Raw genomic sequence first — 9,666 nt, 5'->3', positions numbered from 1 at the left:
CTTATCTAATAAAAGGGATTTCTCAGTGGGATCGCTATGTGCTCAGTCCCCGCCTATGGACACTATGTCATAGTGCCTCCTCCCCTCCCCAGCTGGGGGTCACCGTCTGCTAGTCTCAGTGCCTGGGGAGAGGGGGCACCCCAGCCTCTCCCATGGGGAAGCCACAGACCCGAGAACCAGGTGTGTTTCCCTGAGGATGTGATTGTACAAATCATGCACTCACCTTTAATCATCACCTCACACCCTGCGGTCACTGAGAGACACACGGAGGGCCGAGGAGACCATGGACCCTGCCACCTGGCCCCACCTCGGCAGTCACCCACATTCAGTGGACGCGCGGACGGATGACAGGCCCCATAAGAGAGGGCTGAGAATAGCCTCCGCAATGCTCAGCTCCTCAACGTGCCCACCGGCAGCCCCGAGGCGGCTTCCAGTTCAGGCCGGTGACATCACAGTACGTGACTGAGACGCAGCCTCCGTGATACCCAGCTCCACCTATGCGTCATCCCTCAGCCCCGAAGCACCTTCCGGTTCAGCCCAGTGACGTCACAGGATGCGAATGAGGAGCGGCCTCCGCAACACCCAGCTCCTCAGTGCGCCGTGCCTCAGCCCCTTCTGGTTCAGGCCGGTAACGTCGCAGGACGTGACTGAGACGCAGCCTCCGTGATGCCCAGCTCCACACACGCGCCGTCCGTCAGCCCCGAAGCAGCTTCAAGTTCAACCCTATGACGTCACCAACAAACCTCTGGGCCCAGATGAAGTTGCCTGCGACGGTGTTGGTACGGCCGGTGGCCGACCCCGGGCACTGGCCCCACACCCATGCACAAAGGTAGGGGAGCCCCCACTGGGTCAGCTTCTCCAGGGACCAGGCCGGGTGGACACGGACAAACTCCAGGTTCTCTGTGAGGTTGATGCTGGCCACCATCAGCCTGCCTGGGACAAGAGAGGGGCTGCTGTTCATGGTGCAGGCTGTGGGGTCAGCTGCCCGGGCATGCGGCCACTAACCCACGGAGTCATGTGGCCAACCAAACCGTGTGGGCACCGACTCACGTGGTCACCCACCCACGGGGTCACTACCCCATGCAGTGATCCCTCCACTGGCCACTAACCCCCGTGGGCACCCACCCATGGGGTTACTAACCTGTGAGGGCATGTGCTCACCTGTCCACATGATGACCGACTTACACAGTCACCCACCCATGGGGTCACCCACTCCCCGGGTCAGCAACTCACATGGTAACCCACCCTGCACTCAGCAACTCAAACTGGTCACCCACCCACACAGTCACCCACCCATGCGGTCTCCAACCAACACGGTCTCCCGCCTATGTGACCAGTAACCCATGGGGTCACCCACCCACGTAGTCACCCACCCATGCGACCCCTAACCCATGGGGTCACCCACCCATGCAGTCACCAAGCTGTGACATCACTCACCCAGACTCTGGCCTCCGCAGAGGTCAGAGATTCAGATATCCAACAGAGACCAAAGTTCAGACAGCAGGGGCTCACAGAGGTGTTGATTCGTGAATTTCTCCTGTTACAGAGGGCAGGCGGGCTGGACAGTGACCCCAAAGATGTCCATGTCCTGGCCCCGTGTGGTGGACACAATAATGTCCACATGGATGTCCACATCCTGTCTACATTCTGACCCCCTGTGGTGGACACAGTAACGTCCCCAAGGATGTCCACGCCCTGGTCCCCATGTGCTGAACAGAATAACGTCCCCTAATACATCCTGTTCCATTTCTCCACTTGAACCCAAAGCCAGCCCCATGCGCTAGGACATGTGTGCGACCAGGTGTCCCGGTTTGAAGGCAGCACTCCCCTGGGTGGCTGCAGCTCTTCATGAGCTCCAGGTAGTGGACGAGGTCTCTGGGCTTCACCTGGTTCCCCCACCAGTAGGGGATACTGGGCCACAGTTCTGATGTGGACTCATGGATGCCTCGTCCTTGTACGACAGGATGACCTGCTGGCCCTGGGACTACAGCTGGTGCAGAGTCAGCACCTCCTAGGGGGAGAATCATCTGGGTGCCCGTGAGACATGTGCACAGGGGTTATTGGGGTGCCATGTGACACAATGTGTCAGTAATCGGGGGTGTCCGAGAAGCTACAGCGATGTGTGGATATTAGGGTGTCTATGAGCAGTGATGGGCTGGTTTTTCGGTTCTCTGTGAGAAGAGACAGTCATGGGTGGGTTATTGGCATGTCTGAGGAGAGACACTAGTGGGTCGATTACTAGGGTGTCTGAGTGGAGATGGTGATGGGTGGGTTATTGGGGTGTCTTGAGCAGTGATTGGTAGATTTTGGGGGTGTTTGAGTGGAGACAGTGGTGGGTAGATTATTTGGGTGTCTTGAGCAGTGATGGGTCGATTATTGGGGTGCCTGAGTGGAAACAGAGGTGGATGGATTATTGGGGTTTTTGATAGAAAATGGCAGGTGGATTACTGGGGCATCATGAGGCATGATTGATGGATTTTGGGGGTGTCTGAATAGAGACCAGGCAGGGTGGATTATTGGGGGTGCCTGTGACCAGTGATGGGCTGGTCACAGGGGTGTTTGAGTGGAGACAGTGGTGGGTGGATTACTGGGGTTCCATGAGCAGCATCACCTGGTGCCTGAATCAGCCTCACGCAGTGAGTGGATAGTCTGATTACAGTGAGCCTAGTGCTCCCACTACCCCCACTGCCAAGAGCATGGGGAGCCTGTGGCCCCTGCTCACACCCCATGGGGACACAGCACGTCCCCAAAGATGTTCTTGATGCAGCCCATCAGGTACTCGTGCAGGTCCTCCATCACGCCCTCGAAGTTCCTGCATGCCAGGATAACCACCTCCTGGGGGTGGTTCTCCAGCCACTCTGAGATCTCTGTGAGCATGTCCTGGGTGGGGGTGGGGTGAAGGGCCTTGTAGTGAGAAACAGAGGGTCATGGGTGGGGAATTCCCCCAGCACAGCCACTCTACAGACAGGTTGGGGTGTCCTGACACACAAAGACATAAAGCATGGCGCCTGCTCCCAAGGGACCCAGCCTCTCTTGAGTGGCAGTGGGGAGCCGTGGCATTGCTCTGGTGTGCTGGTGTGTGTGTGTGTGTGTACACACTCCAGTAGGTACAGGTGCACACACAGGTGTGCATGTGTTCAGGGTCTGTGTGTGCACAGATATGCATGTGTGTGTGCATGCACAGCAGCAGAGAGCAGTGCTTATAATATTGTGTGAAGTCTGTACTCCAGGGAGCGTATGAAGCCAGCAGGGTACATGCACACTGAGGCCCAGGACAGAACCTCCAGACCCCAAGGGTCATTAGGTTCTGTGGTGGGGGCACTGGGGGCCAAGGCCAGTGTGAGACTTTAAGTGACTTGGCCAGCAGCCGAGAGAATGGACCGGACACCCCAAAACTAGACACAGGAAAAGACGTGTCAGGGACCTGGTATAGCCAAACTCTAGGAGACACCCCAGAGGCCAGGGGTGCAGGTGTGAGTTCAGAAACGCACGTTGGTCAGGAATTCTGAGTGACTGACGCCAGAGGTCAGCCCTCTCATGCCTGGAGTGGACGTGTGTCCGTCCCATTAGAGGTCAGTGTCCTCTAATGGGAGTGGACCTGTGTTGTCCCCTTAGAGGTCAGCCTCTCCTGCCTGGAGTGACTGTGTGTCCATCTGAGTGGATGTGTGTCCATCTGAGTGGACGTGTGTCTGTCCCATTAGAAGTCAGTGTCTTCTAATGGGAGTGAACCTGTGTTGTCCCCTTAGAGGTCAGCCTCTCCTGCCTGGAGTGACCACATGTCCACCTGAGTGGACGTGTGCCCATCCCCTCAGAGGCCCTCCCCCTCCTGCCTGGACCAGACGTGGGTGTCCCTGGCTGGCGGACCCCCCCGTCCGTACCCCTGCCCCCACCCCCACCTCCGTGAGGGCCGTCGTGTACACCATGTGGCCAGAGTGCAGGTTCCTCTCGGTGCCCTCTTCCATGTGCGCCATCTGCAGGTCCTCATGCCAGCATCCAGGTGCTTCATGATGCTCAGCACCTGCACACAGTGGTCGGTATCTGTGCTGGGCACAGAGGGCGGCCCCCCACTCAGGGGCTGGGCATGCACTGAGGATGCCCAACTGAGGGCCACGTCGGCCACTGTGAAATCAACCGTGTTGGTGCTGCTGGGGTTGAGGCACTGCTTCTGGGAACAGGGTCCCCAGGGTCACTGGTCATGTGGAGCACAGAGCCCAGGTCGAGATTGTGGTCTTGGGGGGGTGTTCCTGCAGAGTCCAGCCTCACGCTCCTTCAGGCAGTCCCTGGGTGGAAGCTCCCTGTGGGTTCAATGCCAAGGCTCCATGACACCCAAGCTGGACCCTTGGACATGAGGACACACTAGACCCACAGAGGTCTGTGCCCACCCCCACAAACAGCACTAGGAAAGGCAAGAAGGAATCAAGGGAAGAGAACGAAAGGACAAAACATCTGTCCACCACACAAATAAGACAGGAAAAAGCAAAAAATAACTTTAACGTACATTGAAAAGTGAAAGTTGCTCAGTTGTTTCCAACTCATTTTGATCTGGTGGACTGTAGCCCACCAGACCCCTCTGTCCATGGAATTATCCAGGCAAGATTACTGGAGTGTGTTGCCTTTCCCTTCTCCAGATCTTCCCAACCCAGGATCGAACCCATATCACCCTCATTGCAAGCAGATTCTTTACCAACTAGCCACCAGGGAAGCCCTAATATAAATTTGTAGCAGAAAATGTACTGTGTTCTCTACAAGGAATCATAATGGAAAAAGAAAAAAACATGAGGATAAAAAAATGGGGAAGAAAATAATAGATTCTCTCTATCCAAAATAAAAGAAAAAGCAAAAACTAATATTAACATAAACTAGTAGCAGAAAATGGTACTGTGTTTTCTACACAGAGTCACAATGGAAAAAGAAAAAGATATAACGATAAAAAATGGGAAAGGGTGTCACACCCCCACCAATCCAAGTTAAAATAAAAAACAAAGACTCATATGAACATTGTCAGCTATTGTCAGGCACTTGCTATCCACCTCTACAAGGATTAAATGAAGTGCTACTGCAGCCGCTGATCTTAAACACCCCCTGAAAGACCGCCATCTGTGCCCCCCACCCTGCACACACCCAGGTCTCTTTGGGAGCCATACCACTTGAGACCATGGCACCGAGGTCCCCCAGTATGGAGGGGACCCTGCCTTGGAGGGACACAGAAGAGAGGGACCCAGCACCAAGGGACCCTCCGAGCAGAGGGACCCCAGTCCTGCAGGACTCCCGGGCTCTGGTGGACCCCCTGCTGCTCACTCCCTCCTCTGGGTGTGAGCTCTTAAGGCCAGGCTTAGGCACCTGATGCAAGCAAGAATGTAGTTGTTCCCATTCCAGCCCTGGCTCTCTGCCAATCAGATCCCCTGAGGAGGATTCCAGCAACCAGGGACCTCCCAGGAGGAAGCAATCACACAGGTAAGAGCTGTGCTTGACAGCCTCTTGTCCTCTTGGGAGGACCAGCCCAGGAGCAGAAAAACCAGGAATATGAGTGCCCCTCAAGTGCGGGTACAGGAAGGCAGGGGCCATCTGTCCCGCCCAGGTGGGCCCCTGCTCCTGCGGGCACCTGAGCCCAGATGGGTTTTCTACCCCATCCTGCATCCACCCCCTGGGTAATGTGTGTGCCAGTGACAGGACCACTGTCAATTGGGTGCCCCCTCCCCACAGACAGGGCCCCCACCATTGACTCCTCTCCATCCTCCACAATGACTGCATCCCACCCCGGCTTCTCTGCACCCCATAAAACCCCCGATCCACCCTGGAGAAGCACTACAGGGGAGGGGTGTGAGTGCGTGCGTGTGTTCTCAGTCACTTCAGTCGTCTCGACTCTCTGTGACCCCATGGACTCTAGCCTTCCAGGCTCCTCTGTCCATGGGACTTCCCATGTGAGAATACTACAGTTGGGTGCCATTTTCTCCTCCATGGGATCTTCCCGATCCAGGGATCAAACCCGGGTCCCATGCATTGCAGGCTGATTCTTTCCCGTCTGCACCACCAAGAAAGTCTCCCTGGAAGGGGTGCTGGGGTACAAACGTAAACCCACCTCAGAGGACATGGGAACTCAGCTGTTGCTTATCTGGGACCAGGAAGGAGCTCTAGTGTCAGCTCAGCTGCACAAAAGGTGGGACCCAGCCTCCTCCTTCCCCTCCCAGACGGTGATGCTGTTAGTCCATGGGTCCCCGTTCTAGCTTCAGGCTGGTTCCACAGTAAAGCTGTGTCCTTTCCTACCTTTCTGGGAGGCTCTCTGGGTGGGGAAGATCTCCTGGAGGAGGGCATGGCAACCCACTCCAGTATTCTTGCCTGCACAATCCCATGGACAGAGGAGCCTGGCCGACCACAGTCCATGGGGTCGCAATGAGTCAGACATGACTGAGCGACTAAACAGCAATTCTGCTTTACAGCAGGTTTATTCTCAATCCCGTTTCCCCAAGAGGGATAAGGACACCGCCCCCTGTGGGTGACACTAGCGGCTGGAGCTGGGTCCAGGGCCCGGGCGTGCCCGCAGACCCTCACCTGGGTGGTGGACCTCTTGAGCACCACGGGCAGCGTGACACATGGCAGCACTTTGCCCAGAGTCTGCAGCAGCCTCGACTCCTTGTGAGAGATGGGTGACTTCTTGTTCAGGCAGTAGGTCATAGTGCTGTGGCTCCCTGCAGGCAAACCAGGCGGGGCACACGTCACCCCCTGAGCCTGTCCTCTGTGCCCCCAAGCTGCCCTAAGGATGCACAGCTAAAGCGCCGCGGGGTATGGCGGAGTCCCTAAAGTCATATCCACTGAGTCCTGGGGACTGAATCTTGTCTCGAAATGGGGTCTCTGCAGAAGTGAGAAAGTGAAAGTCAATTTATTTAAGGAATCCCATTTTGGGACAGGAAAGGCTTCAGATGGCTTTTGATTTTATGGTTTGTTGTTTCCCAGGTGGTGCTCGTGGCAAACAGCCCGCTTGCCAAAGCAGGAGGTGTAAAAGATGCAGGGGTGATCCCTGGGTTGGGAAGATCCCCTGGGAAGGGAATGAGAACCTACTCATTATTCTTGCCTGGAGAATCCCATGGACAGAGGGGCCTGGCGGGTACAGTCCATGGGGCTGCAAAGAGTCAGACAACTGAGTACAGACAGACCCTCTCTAGTTACAAGTACTTTGAAGTTATTCATAGTATTTTCAGGCTCTTTATGACGCCAATGTTGTGGTCACTGATGTGTGGTTTCACTTATTCTTTTCCCTTTTAAATCTGTGTGATCTGTTTCAGAGACAGTGTGGAGAGGTTCACACTTTAGCAGTCACCTGGGGACAATCCAGAAATCTTCCCTTCTGTCTCTAACATAGGTTTGGACTAGCTTTATTTCGTTCTCTTTTTTTCTTTTCTTATTTATTCTCAGGGTCAAGGGATGGGAAGGAGGATTTACAAGTTCATAATATAATTTGATTTGATGATGTTATGGAAGAGTAGATGGATGGGTGGATAGATAAGTGGATGGATGGATAAATGGATGGTGAGTGGGTGGATGGATCAATCAGTGGATGGGTGGATGATGGATTGGTCGGTGGATGGATGGATGGATGGATGATGGATGGGTGGATTTATGGATGGATGTGGGTTGGTTGGATGGATGAGTGGATGGATAGGTGAGTGGGTGGATGGACAGATAGATGAGTGGATGGGTGGGTGTGTGTGTGGATGGATGGATGGATGGGTGGGTTAGCAGCATGTGGTCCATGCACACAGTGGTGTATGAGTCACCATGAAAAGGAATGAAGTTCTGACACAGGCTACATCGTGGATGGACCTTGAACACACGATGGTCAATGAGGGAAGCAGACACAGAAGGACACATTTTACGTGTCCATTTATAAGAGATGTCCAGAACAGGCAAATTTACAAAGACAGAAGCAGATGAGTGGTGCCCGGGCTTGGGGGAGAGGCATCATGAGTTATTCTGTAAGGGGTACAGGAAGGAGAGCGGCCAGGGGCCCCTCTGTGGTCCTGAAGACTTGGAAGCCTCCTCCTTGTGGGGCCGCCACAGCTTTCCCCACGGGAAGCACCCGGAAGGGCCGAGAGACTGGGTCCACGGTTCCCTGTCTGCTCCACACTCTCAAGGGCAGAGCCGTGTGGGGGCCCCTCCTCCCAGGCAGGGTGGGGTGGCCGGCATAGAACCCCACAGCTGTGGAGAGGGTGAGAAAGAGTCTAAAGCTGCCTTCCATAGAAAACAGCACTTCCTGTTTGTCCAACTGTCAATGTGCGCTCCCAGCGGGCAGTGCCCAGGGTCACAGAGCCAGGGCAGGGCCCAGTGTCTGCACGGCCAGAGGAGTGCCAGTGGAGAGTGGGGTGCGTCTGCACCTTGAGGAGGTGAGCAGGGTGCTGTCTGGCAGGGACCCTCCCCTCCCAGGCCACGGTGTCTGGTGGCCACCCCTCAGATGGCCTGAGCACAGCAGTGTCACCCTGGAAGTGCCCGCCTGCCTGGTCACCACTGGCCATCCCCAAATCCAGATGCCTGCCCGTAGCTGAGCTTTGCAGCACTTTTTGCAAGCAAACTGGCTGGAGTCAGAGGTTCCTCATTTTAATTAGATAGTTCTGGTACCACTTATCGAGTTGTTTTGGGGGCGGGTGGACCCCTTAAACTTTGGGCCCTCCAGGCTCAAGTGCAGAAGGTGCTGCACAAGCTCTGATGGAAAACGTGGGTGGAAAGGTGAGGGGTCCCCAGGAGTAGGACAGAGTGGCTGAGAAGACACAACCCCGCCCCCCAGGGAGGCCGGCATGTGTCCTGAAGGTAGGCTCTCGGGGGTTCATGTACCTTCCGGGTTGAATGGGATAAAGTGGACAGACAAGGGAAGGTGCTGGTTTGTGTATGTGTGTGTGTGCAGTATGTGTGCATGTGTGTTTGGTGTGTGTGTGTGCATGCGTGTGTGTGTTCAGTGTGCCTGTGTGTGCCTGCATGTGTGCATGTTTGGCTCTGAGGCTTCCCACACTTGGACCCGTCTCGCAGCCGCATCCCCGCTGAGCCAAGCCTGCGGGGCCTCACCTGGGATGGAGAGGTGGTGCGAGGGCATGTCCCAGAGCTGAGAACTCAGCACCGACATCCAGTTGGCGTTCACCTTGGTGGCACAGGAAGGAGCCGGGCAAGCTCACCTGCCAGCCCATCGGAGGCCCAGCCTGGGCAATCTGGGGGAGGAAATGGAGTGTTGCATAATGAAAACAGGACATACAGAAGACCTGGTGCTGGCGGCGTGGAGGCGTGGCTCTAAGAAACTGGTACCTGTGGCCTTCTCTCCAAGAGAAAGGAGGATGGGGTGGTGGAGAGGGGAGAAGTGCTCTAGAGACAGAGAAACTGAGACACAGAAAGAAATGGACAGAGACATGAAGAGAGACAGACAGAAGTAGGGAGAGGGGGGAGGGAGAGACAGGAGGTTAAGTGGGGGTTTGAGGAGGAGCAAGGGAGCTGGGAGACAGGGACCAACAGACAGACCCCAGCAGCTCAAGTCTGTTCTCCCTGAGGCTGGAGCTGGCGACCCCATCCAGAAGGTCCCCCTTCCTCACACTGTGCACCAGCCCCCTCCTCTTGGGGCTGAGAGGGGCCCAGTCGAGCCTGTGGGCTCCAGGTATGGGGGCTTCCATCCTAGGGGCGATGGAGCCCAGG

The 9,666-nt window shown here is 55.8% G+C and overlaps 1 pseudogene; it reads right to left on the bottom strand.

The window, feature by feature from the left end:
• Positions 1 to 694: 694 nt before the first annotated feature.
• Positions 695 to 9,170, bottom strand: LOC133242130 (PI-PLC X domain-containing protein 1-like; annotated as a pseudogene).
• Positions 9,171 to 9,666: the final 496 nt, after the last annotated feature.

The sequence above is a fragment of the Bos javanicus genome, chromosome X (genome assembly GCF_032452875.1).
Source record: "Bos javanicus breed banteng chromosome X, ARS-OSU_banteng_1.0, whole genome shotgun sequence".
Taxonomy (NCBI): domain Eukaryota; kingdom Metazoa; phylum Chordata; class Mammalia; order Artiodactyla; family Bovidae; genus Bos; species Bos javanicus.
The sequence above is the reverse complement of the archived record's forward strand: the minus strand, read 5'-3'. Positions and strand labels throughout refer to the sequence as shown.